A 12,266-nucleotide genomic window follows, 5' to 3' on the forward strand; every position below is an offset into this window, starting at 1 on the left:
TTTTTACTGTTTACTTGTCCCGTGCAATACCACCCTAAATAGTGAGAATATTTTTTTTAGTCTTAGTGAGGTCAAAAAAGATTAGGGCATCACCGATCATGCTGTGAATTAAGGGGGGGTCGAGGTGACCGAGAGTTAACCCTAACCCAAAATCACAGAATATTAAAGCCAAATGACGGTGGGGTTTCACTGACCTCACTCTATACAATGTGTTTAAAAAGTGCTGTTTTTATCTTTTTTTATGTGCTGTTGAACTACAGGACCACAGACATCATGTCCACTTATCACCAAGTCTTTCTAAATGTTCCTCTTGCTCTATATAAGATGTATATATCATATCTACTCAACAAAATATTAAATTAGAGGATTTTGTCTCTTTACCAAATGTGAATTCCTATGTTTTCCCTTGGCACTGAAAATGAGGGATGAAATACCAAATTATCATGACATCATTGATTTGTTTCTTTTTAATTGGATTTGTCTTTTGCTTCATAGCAAGTACTGATACTGAAAGCAAGTTTTCTATTTGTTTCATCATCTACATGCATCCCTGGGAACTTGAATCCTTATGTGACTGCTTTCCATCCATTTTGATGTTGTTATTTATGTCAGTATCAATGCAAGCTGAATTGGGTGCAGACAGAGGAACGTTGACATTCAGTGCTTTGAAAAAGATAATTAACACAACGTTGTGATTTCCCATGTCTGTTCAAATTTAGCATGTAGACTCCTATAATGGAAACATGCTCAGGCTGAGGGTAATTGGTTCCCCCAGCTTTCATGAGAACTATATTTGGTTTAATGCCTTAATCCTTATTTGCTGCATTATGAAACATAAAGCTCCTTTCAGTTTGAGTGCAGACTGCTTCACTCTGTGTGGGTTTACTGAGAATAATCTAATAGAGATGCACCAGTCATGCCTCCATGAGATTTGAGATGCCACAGAAAAGTACAAGGAGGATCAGAGAAGGAAAGTGGGCTGTCTGACCCTGACTGAGGTCACGTCGCAAAAAGGAACTCGCTGTAAAAGCAGTGACAGCCCAGAGCTCACAATAATCTGCCAGATCAGACACATTTAAACTTCCACTTGTTCAGACTTGAAGCATAATTATCAAGCCTGTCAAACACTGATTTACCATAGCTGTCACTGAGAGATTGTAATATCCAACACACTGCTGGGTTTTGAACCAGGGACACGAATGCAGCTATTCATCCATCTGATATATTATCGTAGATAATGATGGTTCTGTGAAAAGATGCAGGACTCTCCAGTAGATCAGATAGATGTTACATTGTTAAAATGTTAGAATGGATGTTCTTCTCCTTGATCGTTTATGCAAGTTTGCATCAAAATATACAGACAACATCATGACAGTCACACGATGCAAAGAAATGTTGTAAAATAAACAGACCTTGCACTGTCACCTTGTCATGCTCTGCGATTGTCCATTGCAGCTGTTGTCGCTGTTTTCTACCTAACAAATAAAGAAAAAACAAGTATATGTAAACCTACTCATCAAGATGCTAATTTGTATGGATAGCATTCCACTGCAAATGATTTCACATTTTCTAAAGATGTCTAAATATATTCTTAACAGGTTACCACTGTATATGTCAGCTATTCACAAAAGTAAGATTTAACTGGCTGTAGGAACCAATTGATGTACGCTACTATAAAAACAAGGAAATGATGTGGGTGTACGTTGCATTAGGACGTGAAAAGGAAAATCAGTTTTGACTGCTTTACTGGGAAACACACTGTCTATGCGCAGCATGACGTTTGTTGGTTGTATTTCATTGGAAAGAAATTAGTGGAAAATAAACTGGCTGTTTTCTCAGCAATGGACAGCATCTTTTGGACTATCATTTACACCATCTAAACCAGGGAACAAGCATGTCAATTAACATAACAAGGGCTTTAAGCATTCTTCCATGGCTTTGAAAGTTGCAGTGAAAACCAGTTTTGATGAGGTTAGTAGTACAATGAGCAGTCAAAAAGATTAGCTTCCGTAACTGTGAATATCTTTAACTAAACAACCACAGAACAGAACAGCTGCAAGTATCACTCAGTCTGTAATGTAGCTTTAGTCACAGTTCATCAGAAAAGCACACAACTCTTCCTACCAATTGCAAGCCAGGAAGTCGGCACTATGACTGCCTCAAGTTTGATTCATTTGCGCAGCTTCTTGTGTTTGGTTAGCCTGATAAACCAGCCTAAATGGATTGGATGTCTAATTTAGTCTGGCTCCGATCAATGGATACAACGGAACATTGTTGATGAGCACAACCCGTTGTCTTTCAAACCGTGTCTGTGCCTATAGGCCAACGCTCTGACCAATCAGCGCAACTGACTGTGACGTAGTAAGCGCGACAGAAAGCTTTGGTGGGAGGGGATTCTTCCAAAACTGATGCCAAGGCTGAATCAAACGAGCGCTGTTCCATTGCCGCCGCCATCTTTCTTGTTGTGCTTTCGCTGTCTATGGCTGTGTTCGAAACCGCCTACTACATACTACATACTTGAAAACGGCATACTGATCGATCAGACAGTATGCAGAGCGTTTACACACAGTGCACTTCACTCCTGCCCGAGCCGAAATCAGCCAGCCTGAAAAGCTGATTTCGCTTAAGCTATTAACTCTGTAAATATATAACTTTAGCAACATTTGAAACATTTTCAGGCGAGAAAGTAGTCATTTAGACCCCCAAGATGTAGAAAATCTGACAAAATACCAGCTATTTACAATTTTGTTCCGCCAAATTCGGCGCTACTAAAGCTAGCCGCAGTGAGCAACGCACTTCCGGTTATGCCGTTTTGACTGCTCTTGTCCCGTTAACGGAATTTGACCGTTCAAATGGCGATGGGCGACGTCACGTTACGTTGAATCTTGGGTAGTTTGAGTGTGACAAGTAACCTCATGATGAATACTCAACATTTCGGCGAATCTAGTATGCATCTAGTGTACATCCGGGAACTTAAAAAAGTAGGACTAGTAGGAATAGTAGGAGAAGTAGGCGGTTTCGAACACAGCCTATGTTCGCTTCCACTGCCCAACGTCGCACTGCTCTGTCGTCACTCCCTCAAAACCCCGCACCAGAACCCTCTGCCCCGCCCGCGTTGATTCAAAACACATCTCTGCGTTGTGATTGGTTTAGTTGCCATCTGCCAGATTCAGGGCAGTATTTTCAAAATGAAAAGTGGTTCGAGGCCAGACCCAACCGCAGGCAAAACATTTTGCCGTCCAGCAGTTGGCGCTGGTTTTCCAGGCTAGTGTTTGGTGACACTCTTACCAGATTCCACCACAAGGAGGCGATCTCTCCACCGTCCACAGCATTTACAACATTTATTTTTTAAATAATTTTAAACACTATTGCAGCAGTCTTGAACTCTTTAGCGACAAACTGAGCACCTTGTGATCTGGCATTAAAAGATAAACATTAAATGACTAATGAATAAAAGATAAGCATATATCACCAAAGCTAATTGTTCCTTCATGACACTGTGCGCAGCCCAATTACGTAGCTGTAGTATGGTGTTGAATTAGTTTGCTCTATACAAAACAACAGCTATTGTAAAATATTATCTCACAATTTCTGTGTATTTATTGTGACCCAACTGCTTTTGGTCATGTGAAATTTGCTTGGCATTTGAAATCTCTATCAGATGATACAAACATATGAAGCCACCATGTGTTATGAAGAGCAAGTGCAGGAAAATGCAACCATTAAGACTTGTGGGCTCTAACTACCAAAATAATTTAAAATACATCTGACCCAAATGTATTTGGATACTAGTGCAATTCTTGTTGTCCTAGCTGTCCATCTGAATTTACTCAAGTTACAAGGTTACAAACAGATATGGAGTCAATTGCAGTTGCAAAAAAGGAAAGCGCAAGTGGTGGATGATTGTAGGATAATTTATGAGCTGAAGAAAAATCTCTTCGCATCATCCACACTAGTGAAGAACTTTCTTCAGAAGATAGACGTTCATTATCCAAGTCTACCGAAAATAGAGATTTTTACATAGAAAATGCAGAGTTTTACTACAATCCCTGTAGTTGAAAAACATTCAACAACAGCCTCAAGGATAGAAAAGCCAGGTAAGCCATAGGCCTTTAAAAGCCAGAACTGGTCTGAAACTGCATGAGAAATAATGGGATGAAAAAGTATGGAGAAGGTTTGGAACAGTGCACACTGAAATGGGATATTAAAGAAGACACAAGCTTCTGGATGAATTCTGGATTGTGTCGAGGTGTACTGTCTGAACAGATTCAGCCAAATGGAAAAGAGCTGATTTGACATTTCACAGCCCAGATGGATAGTGACTCAAAGCATACTGTTAAAGCAGTATGCAGTTTTTGAAGGTAGAGAGGAATGCATTTTCAAGTAGCCACGTCGATCACTTGATCTCAACCCAGTCAATCTGCATTTCATTTGCTAATAAGGAAACAAAAATAACCAAGAAGATCCACAAATAATGAATTAATGAAAGCAACAGCAATAAATGTCTTGTAAAGTTTTAAAAAGAAGGGAACCTGGGCAATATCCCTTTTCAAACTGCCATACTTGGATTGATGACCTTTTTACCTACTTCTCTGATTATTGAGTAATGAGGGAATAGCCAAACTGCACAGTGGTGTGACGGTGGATGCATGTTTTTTTTCCGGCGGTTACTCTGGCTCCCTCCCACCATCCAAACATTAGGTTCATCGGTTAATTCTAAATGGTCCCTCGGAGTGAGTGTGAGCATGCATGGTTGTTTGTCTTGTTTGTCTCTGTGCGGCCCTGTGATGAACTGGCGACCTGTCCAGGGTGTGCAGAATTGGATTAAGCGGATATAGTAAAAATGGATTGATATTTTCATGTTTTAAATTTGATAAATAGCAGAACAGTCCAAAGTCTTGCTTTTGCTTTGTCATTGTTGAACATTGTATGTAGATTTGCAAGAATAAAAAAGATAACGGAATCTGTTTAAACTGAATCTGAAACTGAGGATAAACTTTCCATCAGGACTATTGTCCCATCCAGTGACCAGGTCCAAAAGATAACATTCTCTACAGTCAAGGAGTATGTGGCTGTAATTTCAGCTTCTATGTCAATTATGAAGGGAAAAATGTTGTCCTGCATCCTTTAAGTAATTACTTGTCTTGATGTAAGCTTCTTGAGGTCTGTTGTTAATTCTGGGCAGCCTAACTATTTATTTGAACTGTTTGAGCACATGCACATAAAATTCTTCCTCGTTTAAATCAAATTATTTGTTGTGATTGTGTTATATATATTCTGACCAATTCTGTCTCACTCCATCATTGCTACTTTTTAAAAAAGTAACCCTAACCTTGTAGTGTTATACTTATCACCATTTAACTCTTTAATAATTTGACAAGTTATTATTTTTGAGCCTTGAAATTGCACTCACTTAGTCCTTTTGAGCCTAATGTTGAGGGAAGGTTTTGTGCTGTTTCACAAGATTTTTGTGCTGTGAAACAAAGTAACACATAAAACAAATTAGTCAAAACTGAAATATAAGCACTTAAAGACAACTTAAAGGATAATACTTGGAATTTAATAAAATCCAGCACAATAGCTGTACAATTAATTTATCAATAGCCTGTGCTATTAGAAACATGAATCTTGAATCTTCCTTAGCTTTAATTGTTATCTTTCTCAATATGTATACGTTTTGTGAAGGTGGAGCTGCTGTGTTTGGTAGACTTAGACTGTTGAGGTAAACCCAAGTGATATGTACATAGAGTGTATAGAGTGTCTACACTGCCATCTCTAGCCATCATGTAAACCATCTCATCTACTGCTGTGAAAATATTCTGAAACGGCTATTATCTTTCTTTAAAACTACTTATGCTCAAACGAGAAGGTGTCGTTTGTGTGACTTTAGGGATGAAGCACAATTGTGTGCATGTCCTCTAAAGACAGAGGGAGAAATGAGAGAAGCACAGCAAGTCAGCTGACTCAACCACCAACATCTTTCACCTGTCTTTCACAGCTCACCTGGGACCTTCAGTCACTTATTACACTGACATTTTTCCACATTACTTTGAACTGAATCACCTCTCAAAATAAACTTTCCTTACAGGACTATATATTCCATAAGATTTTTTTTAATAACAGCATGCAGCTCAGTGGGTGAGTGCAAGAACAAATAAAAGGAGGACAAAAACGTAGATGACCAATAGCACCTGCAGGGAAATCTAATAACACATTTTTAAGGACTTGGAAAGAAACTGGGAGAAGAAAGGAAAAAAAGCATCAAAGGGCACTGCTTACAATCATACAAATATATGTTATTTTATTGAGTAATATTCCAGAATAAGACATCTCATTTTAATTCATGTAGAGTTGTTGTAGAAATGTACACAGATCTGATGACAAACTTGGAGAGAGGGTGAATCGAGGGCTTTGTCTCTATAGATAGTGAGAGGGAATCATTCTTAAAGAGCCAATGTATGCATGCTTTGAAAAAAAAAAAATAGTCACTCTAGACAATTTGTAGTCATTATTGCGGACCACTGCTTGTCAATGTTGCCTGCAAATCCTGACTGCAGTTAGCTTATTGGGTTTGTTTCCCCTCCTTGAGTGCAGGCTGGTAGTTCTCGTTGCATATTGCTGATCTTGATCTCTGGAGTGTTCAGAAATGCCATTTGATCTTGCTGCATCTTTTGGCTCTTATAGTGAGGAGTCCAACATATGTATTAATCCCTGGTAACACTCAGGAGATGCCTGAGGAGACTTGCTCTGTGGCTAAACACCTCCAAGGCCCACTTTTAGTTATGGCTTCTTTTTTCTTTTCCTTTAAATAAAAATAAGCATCACTGTTTTTGGAAGACAAGGGGATTGGGTTGAGAGAGAGAGAGAGAGGAGTCAAGAGTCTGTAAGGGACATGAAAAAGCCATCATGGAAACATTTTGGAAGACTTGCATAACCAAAACTGAGAGACTACCGAGGTACAGACACATTGCCTTTTGGAGTTCATTGGATTTCGTTGTATCTGTCACTTAACACACTGCTGGGTTGCACAGTGGGATTCAGTTTGGATGAATTTCACTCTGGATTCATATAGTTGTGGATACAACTGTGCGGACCAAAACAAAAACACATTAAACAGAAACAACTAATCTGCTTACTTCTGAGGGATTTGCCTAAAAAAGTAGAAATAACTGAGAGACAATAATGAAAAAAGCAGTTCAACACAGATTAAAACTCTTCTGAAAAAAAAGGAGACATAAATACTATATTGCTAATGTAACATGTATGTAAACTGACAGGATTTCGTTCATATTGCCCACCCAGCCTGTTAACAGAGACTGCTGTGCTGTATGGAGATTCCTCGCATTCCTGAACAAATCCACTCACTATAGTCTGCATTTTGGTCTTTAAACAAATGCTTGCTTAATCGAGACTATTCAAAAACAATGTCGCGACAAAAACTGAACTTTGGCTTAAAATTATCAAAAGTGCCAAACATTGATTTATGCTGGTATTTAACAACACGTTTATAGTTTGTAAATAATGCTTTAGTAGTAACATCTCCTATACGGAATACTGTCATGTACCATTAGTAATTCATTCTGAGTCAAAAGAACTGAAATAACTGATTAGGAGCTTTCTAATGAAATTCATTAAGCTGTTTTATAACTTCTTGAACACAATGCATGACAAGGCATCATAACCACTGTCATGATAATCATATCGGTGATTGGTGTAAACAGCCAAATCTGCAATGATTGTGCAAAAATATGAATATTACAATATGTCAAAGCAACAAATTGTCTTCAAACCACGGTGTCCTCAAAAGTGTTGCCTAAAGCAAGCATCTAGAAACCATTAGAGGGTGCTAGTTATACATTGTTTTACACAGTAATTAAACTGCACGGTACACATTTGTGTATTTGGACACAGAGCTTGGAGCACATTGATACAGCAGTATTTGGAGTGATATATGAACATTGACTGAAAACAACCACAGCATTCGAGTGTGTCTGCAGTTCACGTGAATGATATATTCTGGTGAACTGTTTTGTTTTTTTTTTCGTTTTTTTTTTCCCCAGATAATTCACTACACAGATCATTGAAACGTCCAAAAAAACTTACATGCAGACTTTATAAAATGTTGTCATCAAAAGCAACATGGCTAAGAATACTTTCATGTGGTGCACTGAAAACTCTAGTGTGTTCGAATGTAACATGGGATTATTATACAGCATTCAGTGTGATTAAAATGCCTTGTTGGTTCTTTATGATAAACTTAAAATCAAATACCTGGCTTAGTTTGCAAAGATTTCCCTGGATGTTGTTAATTGTACAGTGCAATATAGCTTTGGATTATTAAACATTTGTGATGAATTAGTTGATGTCTGTAGTCATTATTGCCTGTTCGTCCCACTGACTTTGATAAAGTCCGAGCCTTCCAAGGCGCTGAGTTGAATTTAAAATGTTTTAAGTGTGGAATGGTGGATTTCTAGTATGCATGGCAGTAGAGCTGAGCCAAGGGTGCGGAGCGTTCATTTGGGTCCCTCTTCTTGACTTGACACACCTGAGAGCAGTGTTTGAGCAGCCTTCGTCTGTTGATTTGAGTCATGTTTGGTGAGCGTCACAGAACCTGGAGTGGTTGCTTGAGCAAAACTTCCAAAATATAAGGTATGCTTGAGCAGGAAAGTTATTTAATTTCATATACGTTTCTCGGGTGGTTAACATTGTGCTTTATACAGCTTGTAGTCACGTGCGTTTCTCTGATTAGGAAAAGGGGGATGGGGGGATGGGGGGGTGGGGGGGGTTGTGCTACAGCCTAGCCATGTATACTTATTAATTTTACCTAAACATGTTCAGACAATGTTTTGTTTTATGTTAATATTTCTTTTTGTTGTTGTTCTTCTACAAGTGCAGCATCAACTGAGTTTTCTTAGTGAAGACTTGGCCTTTTTCTTTGTTTGTTTGAGACATTTGGCTGTACTAGGGAGGCAGATTAATTGGGAGAGTAGTGTTTTGGCGTGTGTTTTTCTGTGTTGTGAATTACCATTAACTATGGTGTTTACTTTGCTTTCTTGATTTTTATGTATGGTGCTAGTTTAGCCTGTTATTTATTTCTCTACCACAGCCTCCATAGTAATGCCAGATAGTCTAACTTTGTTTGTTTTTGTGTGGTCCGTGTCTTTGTTGGACCATATTTTAATGGAAATATTGTCCCCTTCCTCTTTGTGATAACTAGTATTTACAATATAAATTTAACCTTTTAAAGCATTTTATTTTATTGTTTTTTTTTTAGTATAGTGGTCACTTGTTCTCTTGTTTAATTCTGTGTTTTTGAGGTTTAATATCACTCAGTCACATAAGCAATACCCATTGCTTGCAAGGCGCAATGTGCTTCCAGTTTTCCATTAATTTAGTAGTGTAGGGAGGAGGTTTTGTTACCCATTAGAACTTTTTTTTTCTCTATAATTACTACAGGAATAGTAGTTAAAGGAGGAAAAGGACAACTATGGCTATTGAGGCTTGTGTTGTTTTTAAGAGGAGCAAACTATCTGTGAGGGTCAGATGAAACGAGTAAAACTCTCCCTTCTGGTGACGTCCATGTGGAAATGTGTTGAAATGTAACAACAGACCAATGAATTCATCGTGAACTAATTGAATCTGTTCATCATCTTCTGTGGAAGACCTTTGGAAAATGTTTGCACCCACAGCAGGATGGCTGTTTGTGTTTTATTTAGTCTTTCGTTGTTTCAGTCTCAAGCCCTTTCCTTTGCACCCCACTTCTGTCGTCTTTCTTTACCAAAAGTCCTACATTTGTAATCACACAAACACACACACGGGCAGACTTTCGAAAGACACTGTAAGTACACTCCTTCTCAAACAACATAATGTTGAAGACAAAGTCAATGGGCTGTGGATACTGCACTTAAGGAGCTCTGTGTTGGATGGGGCTGCCAACTTTAAACCTCATGTATATGGGCACACAAACGACCCTCTTTATACCCCCCTCCACTTCTTCTCCCATTACTCAGTCACAACCCTTGCTTTCTTGCCCTGACATTGATATTTTCTGGTTAGATCTTCTCGTCTTGCATTCTTACTCACTCCTCTACCACATTAGGCTACATAACATTCCTTGTTTTTTGCTGTCTACTTGCAATAACCCAACTGGACAACTTACTGTGACATTCTTGACAACTTGGAAAGTAAAGACTGGTTGCTTTAATGGCGCTGTGGAGGAAGCTGAATCACGCCTAAGTTAAACATTAAGTCAAAAAGGTATTTTCAATTTATGACGAAAATTTACTTAGTTTATAAAAATTTACACCATATTTAATTGGTCTGTTACACCATTTTTTCTACTAAAAGTACTCCCAGAAAAAGCTAGTTTAAGCTTGTGGAATATGATTTTACGTTAATTTTCAGTTTTTTAAAGTAATTATTGTAGTAAAAGCAACTCAGAAGCAACTAATTTGCTGCTCTGCCTCTCCAAATATTTTTTTTATTCACAAATGGGCTTAGAAGCAGCTTTAAAAAGTCCAACAATATGTACTACCTGCTGTGCAAACACTTTGATAGCATACAGTAGTTAGTAATGCACAGTTGGAAACCAGACTGAGTATAGCAAATTCCACAAGGAGACACGGCGCTGGTAGTTTAAATTTAGAGAGTTTTAGGTCTATAGTACAGAATTATTCCAGCAGGATGAAATATCCAAATATGTACCGTGTGATATTCCCACTAGAAAAATCCCAGAAAATTAAAAGACATAATGGGAAAAAAAGCAAAGCCCTCCAACTAATTTCCTCCACAGACCCCAACCCCCTGTCAGAAATAGCGCACAATGCTTTATGTGCCTCTGTCTTGCATTCATTATCATATCCACATGCTGCAAACAACATTGCCAAAACTCCTCAGCTTATTTTGCTGCATAAATTCCTTATCAACATTCTTCAAGGATACTGCTAATCCTTCATTTTCTAAATAACTGCCTTCATGTGATGGCCTCTTTACAATTCCACACACAGTTACAGACTTACTTTTACCCTCATGAGCACATTCGTATCGCCTCTGTTTCACATTCTGTAACCCATCGTCACCTTACTTCACCCTTTAGAATTAGACACAACTGCCAATGGACAGAGCTTTTTAGATATATTGAGCATCTTTCCAGTTTGCCTTCCACATCTCCCGATATTTCTCTTCCTGACAAAGCATGGGACCTAGTGCTGTCTATGTTTGTTGGTGGTATCTGTACACATTCAGTTTGATGAAACATTGTGGTGACATGTTTTCTCCCCTAAGCAGTATACCAGAAAAGACAATATCCTACAGCAGCCAGTGCTGACTTACCCTGACAGTCCCCATTTTAAAGCCTCAGCTTCCAGGTCAGGGCATATTTTTGATTCATAGCCTCAGTAAAATCAAACATTGGTTGACTGCATAAAAAAAAAATCTAATTATTGAAGCATCTTTTAACTGAGTCCCCTTGAGGTTTACCAGAAATCCTCCCACATGCTTTTTTTTAAAAAAACGTGTACAACAGACAAAATTCAGTGAGAATGGTTCACAAGACGGATGAGGTATCACTTATTCACATATCAAGGACACAGTGTTATGCTCCGTCTGAGGGACACAAAAGAGGTTACCAACAGTGCTCCCATCAATTCCCTGTAAAAGCACTCATTCACACAGAGACCCTTACAGTCCATCCACAGACATCCACTCACAAGGGTTAAAGCACAGTCACACCAAGACATTCACTCAGACAACTCCATTTTTTAGGGCAATTCTTCCAAGGTGATTTGATAAAGCTAGTGAGTGGATAAGCTGCCAAACATCCTCAGAATAACAAGTGCTCCAGCTCAGAGGCTCTTTCGCTTTGATGTTTTTGCCTCAAACCGGGTTTTATGCTGACAGCAGATGCTGACTGAAGTATAATTTACCGCTCCTCTTCAGGTGTTTAAACTCAGATCCACCCTGAGTTTAACTTGTGTCCAGTATAGCCTTTAACGAGCTAGAGGAATAATCAATTACCACATGGTAGAAATCGCAGGGTGGAGAGAGTGTGTTGCTCTTGTTTACATGCATTTGTTCACTTTTCCGTGTTCTTATTGAGAATTATCTTTCAGCTGGTTGCAAATATACTGATTGTGAATTGAATCATTCGCTAAGAGATGGTATTAAGATTATTATTCACAAAGTATTCACAACACTAGTTATAACTATATTCTAAGGCTCTTTTTAAGAAAAAAAAAAAGTCAAATTTATTTTGGTGTGTGTGAGAT

This window comes from Odontesthes bonariensis, chromosome 16 (assembly GCF_027942865.1).
Source record: "Odontesthes bonariensis isolate fOdoBon6 chromosome 16, fOdoBon6.hap1, whole genome shotgun sequence".
Taxonomy (NCBI): domain Eukaryota; kingdom Metazoa; phylum Chordata; class Actinopteri; order Atheriniformes; family Atherinopsidae; genus Odontesthes; species Odontesthes bonariensis.